Source organism: Athene noctua, chromosome 9 (genome assembly GCF_965140245.1).
Source record: "Athene noctua chromosome 9, bAthNoc1.hap1.1, whole genome shotgun sequence".
Taxonomy (NCBI): Eukaryota; Metazoa; Chordata; class Aves; order Strigiformes; family Strigidae; genus Athene; species Athene noctua.
The window spans coordinates 5,197,496-5,214,783 of record NC_134045.1 but is presented as its reverse complement, the minus strand read 5'-3'; the positions used below and the strand labels follow the sequence as shown (position 1 = coordinate 5,214,783).

Genomic DNA, 17,288 nt, shown 5'->3' with positions numbered 1-17,288 from the left:
ATCCCAGTCTTCCCAGCTGCTGGCACCCGGGCACAGCAAGCCCTTGGGGCTGCAGACCCCACTCTAGTTGTGGCACAGACCCCCTCGCTCATACCCTACAGACCCCTTGCACACTCACGCTGTCCGGCAGCTGATCCTGGATCTTCGCTCCTCCCCACAGACACCTACACACGTGTGCACACCCAGAAGTGGCCTGTCAACCCCCAGACTCAGCTGTCCCCCCAGCAGCTGGCTGGGACTTCCCCGTGTCTCTCGTTGCCAGATCCTCCTATGGTTAGAGACACACACACATGCGGACACCCCCAGCTCCCAGGTCCCTTCATCCCTTCATCTGGCTCGACCTTCACCAGCAGTCACACCCTCAGACACACCCGTTCACACACCCAACCTTGCTCCAGTTCCTGCACCAAACGGACACACACAGGCTCCCAGACCTACATCCTGGTGCTAGCCTTGAGGCCTCCTCCCTCATCTTCTCACATCTTCCAAAACCATAGAGCTATTACAGGAAGAACAGTAACGGTATCCCACCGAAGACCATCCTCAACCCAAGTGCTCTGTATCCGATGAAGCCATTAGTGCTTGGAAGCAGGTCGTATTGCTCACAGAGGACAGATCCTGACACCAGACCCCCGGGTCTCTTCTGACCCTTCATCTTAAGGCACGCATCTAGTGAGCAAGCACTGACCTCTGCATCAATCCTGAAACCAACACTAGAGACATTTTTCTGCTGTGGTACTCAGTCTCACTCTGAGTGAGATCCAGATGTTGCTACTGGTCAACCCTGGAACAGCCAACTCAAACCAGCTGGAAACAACCCCGCAAAATGTTCTAAGTATAATCGAATACTAGATATAAGGAATTTTCAAGAATGCTTACCAAGGAAAGAGGAAGGAATTTTTTAAAAAAATACTAGTTTTAAAGAGACAAGCCCAAAATAATTAATTACTCCTATAATAAATTCCACCTATATCCCCCCCAGTACACCAAAATATAGCCATAACAACTTATGAGGCAAACACCTACAAGACAAGCATGCTGGAATTGTTTCATTTCTGACAAAATACCATATTTGCACTAACGTGAGAACACTTCATTTAGCATGAGGTGAAGGTTGGGCTGTGGACAAAGCTAGGAAGAAAACCATGGCAAAATTCACTGTAAAAGTGAAGGAGGCAGTATGGCTTGCATAAAAAACCAAGTGTTGAATGGCTCTGAGCAAGAGCAGGTTTCTGCAGTCACTGGGTGTTGTGTGGGTCTCACCCCTCCTGAAACCACCAATACTGAATTTTTCAAGTACATGGAGACAATATCCCAAGCAGCATTAAAAAAAGCCTGAGCAGATCAATGCAATGAAGTGAAGATTTCAATACAACAATTAAGGTGATGTACAAACACACATGTGTAACTGAGTGGAAACAGCATGTGTGGTTAAAAAAGAAAAAAGACTGCTATTCTGTGTCTCATTCCTTGCTTTGTTTGGTGAGAAAGAAAAGAATTCAGCTATTTTAAAATCTGGGGTCCACCAACTGTACAATCAGATATAATGACCTTTTCTTGTCCAAATGGTCTAAAAAAGGTATGTCCTGATTTTTTTGAGGTCTGCAATTTATTGCTACCAAAAGCAATTTTCTCTGTCAAAAGACTCAAAGGCACTGGCAAGAGAACTAATCCACAGGAGGATTTTATAATGAAAGGCATGAGAGCGCTACAGCACTGCTCCCGGCCCTGGACAGACAGTGGCGTGGCCAGGAAAGATGAACTCAAGCTCTAGCTAAAAAACTGGCTACTAGAATGATCAGGGTACAGAAAGTTTTATTTTACAAGCAATGACTAAAACAGTTTGGCTTACTCAGCTTAGCTAAAGTGGGATATATGATCACTGCCAATAACTGTGCAAGAAAGGGGAGTGAAAATGGTATGAACTACTTGATATAAAGAAAATAGTGGTACATGAATAAAAAACTATAAATGTTCCTGAACATATTCACGATAGAAATGGAAATACTTAAGAGCCAGAGTGCTCAAAAGGAAGCACAGTCTTCTTCTGTGGATCAGACACCACCTCTGTGCTTTGAAACCACATCCAAAATCTACTTCCCTCAATGTTTCAAGAACAAAACCAGTTAAAAAAAATTCTTAAAATTCAAGCTGCCCTGTCTACTGCTTTCAAATATAATTAGTTTGTCATGACCTGCCTTAAATCACTTTTACTTAGCTGATGAAACGTGTCTTGGCAATGAATGGTAAGAAAAAAACAGGTGCTTGTTAGAATAGAACAGGGACAATCTTTGATCAGAGACTCATTAAAGTGTTTGTTTATAAAGAGAATAAATAAAAAAAACCTTTTCAAGTAGCAAAAATCACAATAAAGGCTACAATTGCAATTGAACACACTGGTCTGTTTTGCAGAACTATGGACCCTTCGAAATACTCAGCCTTTAAGCTATTTATAACAATAAAACCAAAAAGCCAAATCTGTCTCTGCCGCAGGGAGATATAAATTGCATTTCAAGCCTATAGATTTCCTACCAGACTTCTGGATAAGGTGCTTCCTTGGTTAAATAACAGTGAAGGGAATCAACTTGCAGGGTTTAGTCTTTATTGGCATAATCTCAGATAATACCAGGGTTGTACCATATGTCAGCTGGCAGGTCAGCACATCACCTTCCTTTAAAACTCCAGATCTCCAGTTACAGATGACCTTTGGGTTCTCTCTTCCACAGATGGACAGACCCAAATGAAACCCAGCACCAAGAGGATTTACCTCCAGTTTTACCAGGCATGCCTTCAGAAACTTAAAAAAAAAAAAAAAAAAAAAAAATCTATTTTCTGTAGCTTTTTTTTTTTAGACTCATTTATCAGCTCTTCATACAGTTAAAATCATAAATTCATCATTACCTATCTACACCCCAATAACTTCCAATCAGTTCCTTCTGTGTCCTCCTCCTAGCAGAAAGAAAGTTCACCCTGCTGTTTCATTCATAGAGGACTCATTTTCCACTCTCCAAATAATGTTAATGAGACGTCTAAGCTAACAGTATGCCTATCCAATTTACTGACTTAACTCAAAGTGATATTAAATACCGGTGACAGTTCTACTCTCTTTGCAATGATAACTTTTTAAGAACTCTTTACCACCATTTCATCACTGTTACCAGCCATTGAGAAGACTGAGATACCTTGAAACAGCTTTTGTCCCACTCATGGAGAGAAAACACATACACACAACTCTAACCTCAGGGGTTTTCCTGGGAGATTTCTTTCCATCCCTCTAAAATCTTTTACCTTTCTGAATATTTCTCTCACCAGGATATCCGTCCTCTCTTTTTAAACTAAATCCAAAAAGATGCAAGAGATACACTCAAATAAAAAATACCTGAGGACTGACACAACAATATTTTCTTGGAAATACATCTTTAAGACATGCAGGAGAGCATTATTTCCTCTTGCAAATTTTAGTAACTGCACAGATCTGGAACTTGAGGCAACCTGAGAGCTATTTTGCCATTCAGATGCATTCAAACTTCAGTCCACTGATGCCTGCCCGACACAAAGCAGGAGAGAATCCGACAGGTGAAATGAACCTCTAAACCCCAGGAACAATATTACTTCGGTCATTTCAAGTCATATTAAAAGATGGCAAATGTGGTAATTTAGAATATGAAGAACATATCAGTCTGAAGACCTAGAAATTGTGAGTATGTCATCAGCCTAAGCCTTGTGAGGCCTGTGCACTGCACTAGTCCAGTTTAATGAAACCTAAAGAAGAATGAATTCCAAACAAAAGCCAACTGGATTTCTCATTATTCCAATTACTCTAGTTTCACCACAAACGCTGAATATGGAGTACCTGCAATTAGATTTTTCTTCTGGTCAGCAAACACAAATCAGTTTATTGATCTGTTTATGCAGACAGAGGTTTCATTTGCTGCACCATACACATCTTCGGTTTTATATCACTGAAGTCTTTTCTTTAAAAATAGGTAAGGCTACATTCTACCGAAGCACTGAGTGGAATGAATTTAGCAATTTTCAACCCTAGTCCCTGGAGAAACATATCCAGTCTCTGGAAACCTTGCATCAGTTGGCAAAACAGCAGTTTTAACTTAGTAAAACCCCAGGAACCCTCCTGATTAATATTGCAAGGCAGCAGCAGGAGCTTGTGTAACAGCTGAGGAAGGTCAACACTGGTGTGTTTGGGGAACACCGAGAAGGGTGTGTGTGCAGGACACTAGGTGCATTCACACACAGGACTGATGCTATCTAGAGGAGATTCTACCCCTCTGCTTCTCTGAGGAGATAGCTTCTCTGAGGAGAAACAGAGAATGGCTTTGAAGGAAAATGTGCCCATCCAGTGGCCATGAAACACTGCATCAGCTAAACCCCATCAGATAGCCTTGCCTTTAATCTCACTGCTGCAGTGACAAATTCCTCTCCTTTGTTGCACAAAACCACCACAGAAATGAAGTCACCAATGCTTGTTCACCTTGCAGCCCTGTTCCTCTATGAACTGATTTCAAAAGCAGTGCAGTGTGAGTACAACTTCCGTGTCATTCCCTCTGTTAGACTGCATTCCTCCAGAAGGGAAAGGTACTACAGTAGTTCTGGTGTCTTCCTACATATCTTAAAAAAAGGTAGAATAGCCATATTCTGAGCAGAACCTCAGCAGTACTTGCTGAACACCAGCAGAGACCTCCTACACCTGACCCGCTCATCAAACAACTACAACCAAGTCCTCTGGGACAGCTGGTGCAGCATCCATTTCACAACCCTCATTTCTCATGAGACAAACACTGGATACATAATAGTTTAACACTGGAGACTATTTGCCCTCAGGTTGGAGGACTGAACATCCTCTGGAAAGTAATGTCTGTCAAAGACTCACCAGCTCATGCTTACAGGACAACAGCTCTAAGGCACTCCCCCTCTGTTCACCAAGCAGGAGGAGGACTGCCAGGCTTCTGAGATCAGAAGAGATAAAATGCAGTAAAGCCTAGTACTACTGTAAACTGTGAAGGACCTTAAATTAAAAGAAAACAAAATTACTCCCACCAAACCCACATCCTACCTACTAGCACAAACCTACAGGCATGCAGAGATCCCTAGGAGGCAGGAAAGACTGCTGAAGTTTCTCTAGTGACTGTGAGGATATTTGAAACAGAAAACCAGTCATTAGTAACACATGATCTTTGAGATGAGCTGTGCAGTCATCCATTCCTTATTTCTATCTCTTGTGCAGTTACCCTATTCAACAACTGAATTCAAAAGATTAAGAGGCCTCTTGGAAAGAGACAAAAGATGGGCTGTAAAGATGTATATGGGTATCTAAGAACTGCAGATATTGGCAAAATTCCCTCCTCGTCAGAGTGCCTGTCCCCTTACATCCCTCCTGGCCCAGGTGACACTTTTCAGCACCTGCACCTTCATCAGTAACCTAGAGGAGGACCACAGGGTCACTCAGGTGGCACAGGGTCACTGTTCAATGCTCAAACTCCAAAGTCTCATCATGCTGTCATTGCTGGTGAAACTGTGAATGAAGTCTGAGATGGCAACCAGGCAACCTTCAGACAGACCCCTTTTCTGACAGGTGACTTGCTTGAGCCTGACTACAGCAATTTCCAAGCTAACTCCTCCCTGACCATCCAAGAGGTCTTCTTGACCCCACGGGTGCAGCACTCAGTGCACAAGCCTACACACACACACTGAAGCTACCTGATGTTTTCCCTAGAAAGTCAAAGCCACAGAGGAATCTTCTGGTTAGCCCTGTGCAAATAAAAGAACCACCAGTCATCTGACTTCCAAACTTTGCTTTTAGTCTTGACAGTACCCACTGAAGGAAAAACACATTTTGATTTCCTGATTCCTACCCAAGTTACATGTTGTTTTCAGGAGAACTGACGTGAGCTCTAAAGACAATGTTATGGGGAAGGTGGGGGACACCCAGAACTGCAAAGGCCTGAATCTCCCTTGCCAGTCAGCCTTTATAAAAACATGAAGCTGAAGCACAAAGCATGTTATCACAGCTGCAAAAGATCACTCTTAGGTCAAAAATACTGTATCCCACTTCCACTGATTTCTAGGATGAGTCTGATCAAGCACTAGAGAAGCCTCAAAGCGCCAGGGAGGGGGAGAGGTGTCTGCCAGGGTCACCTACAGAAAACCATCAGACAGCTACTTTTAAAGTTTTACAAGACAAAAAAGTTTTACTGGGAATAAGCCTGCCCCAAGAGATAGGCTGGGTTGAACACATCCACCTGATCAGCAGGACTGCCTTCATATCATGCCTTTACCACTGTTAACAGCAAGGCCCCATGCCACAGAAGACAAGCACCCGTTTCTGTTGTTCATTCCCATTTTGATGCTGCACCCTCTATTGTGCCAGTGCAAACGGTTTGGTCTGTGCAATCAATACGAGCCAAATCAGGGAGTTTCTGTTAGTTTTTCTGTTGGGGTTTTCAGCCACCATTCCTTGGCATGATTCACCAGATGGCTGCAGAAGCAGCTACATCAGCCCAAGTGAGCAACTGGCACAGAGTCCAGAATTAGCAGCATTTCTACCAAGTATGAAATCACCACCACAGTCTGTCTTACAGCCTTAATGACAATGGGAGAAACTCCTGCGATGGAGACTTGTAGCTCTGGCCCTCAGGAATGATAGCTGCTGCTTCTGAGGTGTGCCAGCATTTCCTACAAAAGCATCTCCTCAACTTCTAAGCTGCATAAAACATGGGGCGCATCACCGAACTGCATCCTCAGCCCCGCTAGACAAAAAATTCGGGGGAAAGCATTGTTTACAATGCCTTAAAGAGCTCTCAAGTGTGCTATGTTTTATTCAGACTCAGGCTCTGAGTCTGGAGGAGGAGAAAAGCAAGAAATCCTCCTCTGAGTGTCACTTAGGCTAGGTGGTTGCATGCAGCGCTAGGCCTTCTGTGATTAAATCCCATCACCACCCCTGCTTGTTATTCACATCAGCATAAAAGCTATTGAGGCGCCGTCCACGCCGGCATGCGGGGAACAAACAACACGCTATTCTCCAGCTTGAACAACCAACCCACCTCTTTCACTTACAGCTGAAGCAAGCATGAACCTGGCGTACACCACAGAGAGCTCCCAACGTGCATGTCTGAAATAAAACGCTGACCTGCGTTACCAACACGAGCCTTCTCGTCTAACTAAAGCTAGGTGGGGGTGGGAGCCAGCACTCCGTAGGCAGAGCAGCTTTCAGGGCTGATTTCAGATATCCTTGAATTTTACTCTGCCTTGAATAGGAGTGCACATTGCTGTCAAGCAGTCACTGAAACCTGCTCTGCAAACAAGCTAACAAGACAACTGTTTTATGTTGGCTTTTTACTTGGTTTTAATTTAGCAGAGGTTTCCAATCCATTTTCCTGTTGGACACTAGTTCTTTAAAATATTTCCACTATATTCATGTTTCTAAGGGTTTCTTTTTCCCCTAAATATTTTTTTAAATGAGATTTCAGAAGTCTCTAGATTTCAGCAGTGCATCTTTTGCCACATACACACTCATACCCCTATGAGGGCAGGCCATACAGATACCATCCTTCAAGAAGCTGCAAAGATCACCCCTGACCTGGGCAGGCAGAACTTTTAATATAAAGCAGTTTGTTCTGGATGTTAATTACATGCATCGGGACAAGCCTTTCCTGCTCTGCAGAACCTATGTGGGATGCAAGGCTTGCAAGAGCTGTTTTCTATCCTACAGACACACCTGGCCATTCCACTCTTCGGAACTATGTATGTGTCCCTATATACATCTCCACTCTATGTTCACCGACTGCTGCTGTTTGCAGTCTCACTGAAGACATCTGGACCATTAAAAACCATTAACAAGAAAGTCAGTCTGGACACAAATGGCACCCAGGTATCACAAACATGAAGAGCAAAGGCTTTTCTTTTTACCCCCACAAAAACGACACAATCTTACACGTATGTATGGTGCTGGAGGCAGGGCACATCTCTCCATCTTGTCGTTTTTTGGAGTAACGGCATTTTAAAATCCAGATCTCTGTTGTGGTAGACAGATGACATGCTGTTAGCTATTAAAAATAAATGAATCAAAGGTCCTCTTTGGCACTACATCTTTCATACAGGAGCAGTGTGCATTTTGTGGGGCACCTGAACAGTAAAATCTGCATCGCTGTAGAAGTCTTGGCAAAACAAGCATTAATGTGGTATTGGGCAAGGACGTGATTCGGATGGCACCACAGGCTGCTGGCCAGAGGCAGATAGTTTTTGGAGTCTTCACATCAACACAGCTGTTTTGCCTAATTTAGGAGGTTCTCCCTCGACTTTAGAAAACAGAACATCAGCTCTGAAGGAGCAGGTTGGAGAGAGCAACTATGAGATGTAACACGCTGAACCAGCCTAGGACTGCGCTGAGGCTCCAGTAAGGAGGCTCACACAGTCCAGGGCATCGTTCAGCCCACAAACAGTTGCAAGGAGGTGATCAAAACCAACCAGCTCAAAAGGGCTGGAACAAAGAGTTTCCAATGAAAAGATGTAACGTGCTAAAGTCTGCACAGGACAGATTCCCAAGCATTCGGCATTAATTTGTTGATGTGGGGAGGAAGAATAAAGGATGAAAGAGGAAAATACAACAGCCCTTTAATAATCCACAGCATTATAAGTATGCACAGCCATCTGGTGCTGTGAACTTCTATAACCCAGCTTTTCGAATGGAAATAGCCAGCTGATTTTCCCTGTACAAGCACTGAGTATTCAGTTAGAATCATGCAGTAAAATTACTGCAGCTACAAAAACAATAAACACAAAGCTTTTCTCTATAGCCAGGGACAGTTCTTCTAACTGTAATGCCTAGGGAAATGACTGGCATGTTAAGATGGGGTAATACCATATTTTAGCTTGGATCACTTCACATCCATCTCTCAAAAACATGTCAGCAACTTATGGTTAGATGTAGGGGACTTTAACCACTACCTTGACTGAGAAATTGTATGTTAAGAAAGTTCACAGTCAAAAGACCTGGACTTGGAAGAATACAGGTGAAAAGACTAGATCACCAAGCACAGACTGCTACAGACTGCCATCAAAAAGGCAAGCAGAGGAGAGTCGGAAATTTCCAAAGGTATTGCTATAGCATCAGTTCACAACAGTATTGCAGTAACTAAACTAGGAAATACCTTTTCCAATCTGTTCATAACTTCTGGGCATCTGACATCTTCAGTGCTTTTATCTTCAAAGGAAAACTCAAAGGTATTTGATCTGAATTATGTTCTCTCATTCTGAATTATCATCTTAAGAGATGGACTGGCCAAGAATGGAACTGATGCCAATTGGTGTTTTTACATACAAATTCAGAGTAACAGTTTAACAAAGAAACAGCAGTCCCCGGTAGGGAGAATATCTTTTATCACACCGATTAGTGCAGTGGTGGGGATGAACAGATAAGCTTATAACCTTCCATATACACACACATACCCTCCTGCAGGCTTCAAGCTGTTGATGCACAAGCCCTGAGTGATTACAAGAGAATAAACAAGGGGGAGTAAATCCTAAGACAATCTTAGCTGCTAGTCCAACTTCGCCCTGCTCCCCAGCTGGCACCAGCTCTCCTCTGCTGCTCGGGATAGCATGGAGGCTCCTTTAACCTCCTCAAGACCAAGCACCACAAGCAGCATGCAGATGAGGAGCTGTGCTGCAAACATCAGCAGTGCTCAGGCTCCAGCAGAAGAGCAGCACCTGCCCTGCTGCCTGGCTTAACTTTTCTTTCTTCCTTATAGTCACTCTTCCAATTTTAATCAGAATCCAACCCAGGCATGGGTCAGAGGAGCTGAAATGCCCCTTCTTCCATCCAAGCATTTCCTGAAAGCCCAGGTTTAGGTATCTAACTGCTTCCCAAGTTAGGCTAGTATAGCCCAATCTAACGATATTCCTGTTTCTCTCACAGAAAGCCCTGTTTTGGGTAGGCAACACGGATATAAACTACAGCCACTTTTAAAGTGGACAAAACATCAGGAGACACTAAAAGTAGGTTTGCTGGGTTTGTCACAGTTCAGTCCTGGGTGACTGGATTACAGTCATTTTTTCCTGGCACTATTGAGGATGTTTTTGTTACAGAATCCAGAGCAGGAAGACTGTTCTGGATCCCACTGAGCTGCATTTCTCCTTATTACCTTCTCAGACTCTTTCAGCATCCAAACTATTCAGAGATTATACTGGACAACAATGTCATTGAAACTGCAGCAGACTGCATATACACAAGAAGAAAAAATTAAAGTAGCAAGGACAACTCAAACACCCCTACCTTACACACTGCGAATTCTGCAGCTATAATCTTATACCGATGTGATTTTTTTCCCCTGCTATACTGTACCCTGTTCTTTCCTACATTGTTGGTTTTTTTCCAAAAAGAAGATCAGAAGTTTTCAGTTTGCTACGTGGAATCATACCAACTGAGCCTGGCCATCCCCCAGTTTAAGAAGGATGTGGAGAAGATCCAGGTGAGATCTGCCAAGATGGTCAGGGGTCTGTGATACGTGGCCTTCAAGAAAGGATGGAAGGAGCTGGGCTTGTTGAGTCTGGCAAAGAGAAGCCTAAAGGCAATCTAATAACAGATTACATTTATTTGAAAGTAATTATAAGGATTACAGAGTCACACAGCAGGTCCAAACGATACAAGGGACAACAGGGAGAAGTTGCACTTTGGAAGGTTTGTACCAGGAAATACCAGGGGAAAGGCGGTGCAGCCCTGGAAAAGATCACCTGGGAGGTGGGGGATCTCCATCCCTGAAGCCCTCCAAGACTCGGGAAGATACAATCTAGCACTGGCAGCAGTCCCATCTCAAACTGAATGGGATTAGAGACCTCCAAAAGTCTCTTGTAACCAAGGTTTCTATGATCCTAGTTGCTTATCTTCCCTGTCCCTGGCCAGTACTGTCATCTCCCCTCCATGGAAGCAGCACATCCCTCCTCCCTACATGCACCAGTGCCCAGACTCCCTCCCACAAGCTTAATGGAGTCAAGTGTGACACAAATGGTTCAGAAATAAACGTGCTGATCAGCTCTCTGGATAAATTTGGACTGGTATTTAATTACCTTTCCTGAAGCAAGGATGTGAATTTAGTTCTCTCTCCTACTGAGCCACTGACTTTCATAAAATTCATAGAAACTTCAGGCCTTTTAATTGTCCGCATTGCTCAAATTGGGTAGAAACTGACCTTAGAAGTTAAATAGTTAATTGTGAGAGATTGAAAGACACAGCACAGTTCCATAGACTTTGCTTCCTTGGAAAATCAGGGTACAAACAGGGCTGCAATGGACATCCAGGGATCATCCAATCCCTCCCACAGTCCCCAAAGGATCCACCGCAGATGCATCATTCCTGACAGACTTGTTCTTCAAGACAGCTTCAGCAATCCTCTGGGTAAAGTTTTTTTAGGAGCAGGAAACACTAGTGTTGTAAAAGGTCTAATATGAATCTTTCAGAGCAATTTAAGGCTTTGACATAATCTGGAAAAGAGATTATTCCTTTTTCTCTTTGAAGCAGCCTTTTGCATATTTGCAAACTGCTATGACAACACCTTCTTTAGGCCAAACAGCCAAAAATGTTTCCATCTTCCGGAGACTGTGGTTTTTTGACTCACAATTGTTTTTGTTGATCTTCTGTCAAGTCTCTCTGCTTGGCCCGCGGTGCTTTTGAAGTCCGCTGCCCGGAAGTGTCAGAGCTTCAGCTTGGCATGCTGCATCAGCCACTAAATGCAGCAGGATTACACCACACACAGCCTGTCTTTCTTTTCATACACCCCAGTACCTTCGTCTTTTTCCACAAGTGTTATACTGCTGTCTCGCATAATAGTTTGTGATTCACAGACAGATCCTTTTCTGAGAAGCCAACACCTCCAAATCTTTCGTTCTTCACATATACTTGTGCACTTAGTCTTATTTTTAAAAAAATTTGCACCTGCCATTGAATTGCTCAAATTTTTTAGGGCCATCTGGAATTCAATGCACTTAGCAGCCCTTCCAATTCAATGTTATCTGCAAATATAATGAACATACTCTCTCCCTTCCCTCAGCTGGGTTAGTCAGTAAAGCCACAAATACCCCTGGACCTTCAGCAATTTCTACAGAACTGTAGTCACTACATATTCTACTTTGTTGATGAGCCACCGGTAAGTAAATGCTAATTTTAGCACAATAGGTTTGGGGAAATACAAGATTTGGTCCCCACACTCTCCCTGCATCACCTGTGGCAGATTTTGAAAGCACCATACAGCAGAATCTGCCTGCTGGCTTCTGTCCCCAGAAAGACTGAAGAACATTATTTTCCTAGCTTCTAGGCAAAAGAGTTTTGCTCAGCATGAAGGGCAGACGAGGACAAAACGATTTGTAGCAGTAAGTGAAGAAGCACAGTTTTTCCTAGTGCCAAACCCTCTCTCCCACAGCACTTCTCACCCATTGACATGGAAGATACCAGCTGACACAGAGGACATGTGAGGCAACGCTCCTTGCCCAAAGCAAGGAGAAGGCTCCCTGCTTCCAGAAGTCAAGGAATCCTTCAAATCATGCCTCTCCTTTGCCTGCAGACGTGGGTAATTCACCATTTCTGTTAAGAATGGTTATTGCACTTACTCATTGCATTTATCCATATTGACAATTCAGGAGCCCCACATGCCTGGCACACATTCAGTGCACAGGGAAGGTTTCCAAAGCAAGGCTATCAAGTGCTACAACACATTTCCAAACAGGGATTTTTCAGAGACCATAGAACACTTTCATGAAAGACATAAAGATACCTCCAATATCAATCCTTGCCAAGCCTCTGCGCCAAACACTGGAGGTACAGGAACTCCTACAAATTTTGGAAGACGAGTATGCTGTGAAATTATTTTACATCCTCATCCAAGAGCCAAGCCAGTTTTCCTTAATTTTGCAGCATCAGCCTCTTGAGCAAAACAGTAGCTTAAGAATGCCACCAAGAATTTCTGAAGCTTGTAAAGCTAAAAGCAAATGAAAAAAAAAAAAAAAAAAGAGGAATGGGTGGAAAGAGATAAGAAACAGTAACTCATGTATTCCTTTCAGGATCTGATATAATAGTATATAAAGTCTTTCGAGTCATCCCAGCTATAATGAGAAACCTTTCTTATGTCTGAGCTACGCAACTATTCTCAAAATAATCAGACTGTGAAAGAATCCCTTAAAAATTATTCTTCAGACATGGACAAAGGTAGGAAACATGCAAATGCTTTCCTTCTCAGACAACTCAATTCTGCCTCGTTAGGTACAAAATCAAACTCTTCAATTAATCACTCCAAGCACCTGAAATGCTGGGTGCATTTGATGAGTAGGGTGTATCCTGCTGATGGAAGTTCAGAGCTATAGACACACAGCCAGGCATACAACCACACCAGCAGTTAGGTGCACACTGCATTAACAGCAGGTATCTCTTAATAGCCACTACCAGAATGTTCTGCCTCTCCTCGACTTCTCCACATGGCTCCCATTTCACCAATCAACACTAATCTGGCATATTAGTAAAAGCTCAGTTTTCAGGAAAATCCATAAAACCATCCACTTAAAACAACAAATGTATTGGAAAACATGCCTGAGATTTCTGTCTTAGCACTCAGTCAGGGCAGCAGGAGGGCAAAGCATCAGGGTGGTGAGAATGACAAGATCAGAAGAGCCAGCCCTTAAGCTCATGCTCTGAAACTGGGAACTCAGGTGCAGCGCTGCTGGTTTGAGCCACTCCTTCCAGCTCGAAACAACTCACCCAGTTCCCTTGTGTCTACCAGCCTGAAAGCTTCAATTGCAATCTTGTCAGACTTAGGGATTTCAGGGATTAGGTAAAGAGACCACCAAGAAAAACTTCGGGCTTAGGAAGCACCTTTTTAACCATCCAACTCAGTACCAACAGAAGCTTTTTGCAGCTGAAAAGAGATTTTTACTATCTGAAAATCAAAATCTTGACTTCCTACCTATGCCACATATGCTGGTTAACTCCTTCCTTAGGAAGATGGTGTCATTTTCTCCAGAGTGTAACACATTCATAGCACCCACCTCAAACCTCACTTTTAGAATGTTTTACAGGTGCCACTCAGGGCTCCCTGTGTCTCTAGAGGTGCAGTGCTGTTCTAGTTTTCTATTTCCATATGATGGCCTGGAGCCACATCACCCTCAGATCTTCAGCAGACCAGGTCTAGCAAATCCAGCTGAAGCAGTTTAAGATGATACCCCCATCCACTCACCCCACGACTTGTTGTCATCCTCAATGCAGTGTAGCCCATCTACATAGCCCACAATGTAGCCCAAAGTGAAACACTGTATGCAGATGAGCTAGCATGGTCAAGCATAAACAATCCTCCCAGCAGCTAAGAGTGGTTTCTTGCAGATCATAGCTCTTTCCACTGCAAAATTAACATATATTCTCACTTGCTGAACCTTGGTCCTAAGCAAATGACCATGTAGCAGCATGTCTTGCCATTCAAAAGACACCTCCTCTAAGGTATTGGAAAAACAACACGTCTGAAACACAGGTATAAAGCAAAGCATTAAATCAGCCAAAGGTAAAAGAGGAAACTGCCTAGTCTATTTTTACGGAATTGTAAAGGAGTTAAAGACACCAATGGTAGTTGACAGTTCGAATCCTTTCTGTTAATTATGTATATTCTGCACAGAAGCAGCTTAATGTGCTTTTTCTACCCTACCAATGTCCCTTTATCCTTACATCCCTAATTCTGCAGAAATACTATTCTGCCATTAACAGGATTTTATAGGGCCCAGAGATGCAGGAATGAAAATACAATACGTCACATCACAGCATTACAGCAAGTCCTTTTCCCTCAGATGTGGCTCCAGTCTTCCTCCATCCTTACAGTAATCATGTGCCATATGCTGTGTGCCACTTACCCAAACTCAGTCATTCACCCAAAAATCTTAACTAAAATGCTCAGCTGCTGCCCTTCATCCTTGCTGTCCTGCCTTGAACCCACAAGTGCTACTGGTATGGAGTGCAGCCCCAGAGACAAAGGGCTATGAATGAAATTACTGGGAAAAAACACATTCCTCTTCTCCACGGAGATACACTCACTCCTTTAGTTGTTTCCCAGGGCTTTGAGTATTAGAGTTTCCTCCCTGGTCTCCTCTGCTCAACACACCAAAATAAACTGGAGCATTAGAGTGCAAACAAGCCACTACAGTGAAGCATGCAGTGTCTCTACCTCATTGTTTCAAAAGATGTTTCCAGTCACAGAAGCTGCAAACCCAAGCTAAGGGAAAACCCAGCCAACTCACCTGCCACAACCCACTGGCTCAGAAAATTCACTGACCTGATTACATGCACAATTCTGTGAAATAGAAACTCTTAATGGGGTGTTGCAGACTGTAGCTGTATGGAAGTTAAAGCTATATGTTGAGAAAAGTCACCCCTCTTCTTGCTCACCCTACCCCCGGTTTTGGAGTTATCTTCACAGTTCGAATGTAACATAAGATGAAGTACATAGTAAAAAGGCAAAAGGAATGATTTTGAGAAAGGTCCTTGAGACACACCAATTCCATCAGAGGAAACAATCTTCAAAAAAACCTCGAGAAACAGCCAAAGCAAAGAGGAATTGATTTTTTTAAATGTATACTTTGGTTTCAAAGCCCTTTTTCTGGAACAGGTGTTTCTTTACCTGTAAATAAGTGTTTTCTAACACAGCACGCTAAAGTTTTGCAGGAGCAAGGTCACTGGTAGATGCAGGAGGTTAGAGGATTTTCCAGGTTTTAATTGAGCTTAACGTGTTTCAGAGAGTCTAAGATGTCTGCTCCTGCAGCAGGAAAGATCTGGACAAACACTTCAGCTCTCAGATACGTATGGAGCAACACAAATCCACCTATACTCACACCCACTAAGCTGGTGCATTAACAGAAAAGAAAGAGCAGAAGCTAAGAGCAGTGCATTTCTACAGCTAGCCTGGCACAAAACACTGAGGCCAAGAGAGGCACACTTTCATCCCCCCGTTCAAGTGTTTCAGCTCTTCAAAGCAGAGCATAGCGCCCTTTTCAACAGGGAGCCATCTGACTGCATCTCGCCAACACTCTTGTTGCTCTACTTAAAAATCACCGTGTTCTCACCGCCGCATCAAATGCAAAAGCACATTCCTCTGTAAATTGATATTTTTTTTTCTTTTTCCAGGCAAAGGACTCAGCAATTTATATAAAAAACAATTCTTCCTTACATGGAAAAAAAAAATCTTTTAATTTTAGAAAAAAATGCATGCGTTTCTCTAACAATAGGACTATTGTAAAATACTTCTACCATCTAATGTGGCTTACAGGAAAATAACAAAGGACCTGCTGTAAGTAAAAACCTCTTCCCCCAGAAAGGCTAAAACATGGTCCCGGAGACTTGTTCGATTACGTAAACGTGGTTTAAAACACTGCCTTCAGCTGCCCTGTCCCTGTTTTCTTTGTTATGCTGTATTTCAACAGTTTGGGACACTCAAACTCCAAGGAGAAGACTCAAAAACTGCCCACCCTGCTGGTTTGAAATCTCTCCTCTTTTGACATGAAGATCTGAGGCCAAGGTGATGACTGTGCCTTGCAAAAGCCTCTAATGGGTCTAAAGACCAACTGGCAGAGCCAGGGAGGGCAACACCATTGGTCAGTGTGAGGGACCGGGGTCCCCAAGAGCAAGAGGTCCTGCTGCATCCAGACTCTCCCGGGCACTGAGCCAATGGAGAACTTCCAGAAGTATCAGGTGGCTTTGCAAGGAGCTCCTCTTAGAGCAAAGGGCAGCACAGGACACCATGCAAAGGGAAATCGTCAATAAATGGGAGACATATCCTAGCTTTCCCAGCCTCTTGTAGATACATGTCTATCTCCTGTTTTCAAAAAAAATATAGGACCAATGGGAACATTAGAGGGCAGTGGTGTTTCTCTGCTCAGGGCAGTTTTTAAATCTGCTTTGAATATTTGTCAGAGGACAGTCCAAACTCGGGGAAGCCAGGCTGCCTTACTGCCCATCTTAAAACAGGAGATGTACTAGGAGGAAATCACCAGAGCAAGAGCTTTCCCCCTTTCAGGGCAGTTGCTACCCTATAACCAATTTAACTAGCACATAACATATTACACAAAGCATTATGATATATTAATCTACAGTTATGAACTGCAGGAAAAAACCTGGACAAATTTCTAGGGCAAAAAAAGCATAAAATTTCTGGTTTATATATTTTTTATAAAGCTGATACATTACGACACACTTTAATTTTTCTAAATTGTTTTTTTTTCCCTAAAGTGATTATACTTTTTGTCATGAAAACAAC

General features: G+C 43.1%; 1 protein-coding gene across 3 annotated transcripts in view; it reads right to left on the bottom strand.

Annotated features, from left to right (window-relative positions):
- Positions 1-17,288, bottom strand: part of PSKH1 (protein serine kinase H1) — a 37,564-nt gene that overhangs the window by 7,102 nt on the left and 13,174 nt on the right. The gene's annotated exons all lie outside the window — the stretch shown is intronic.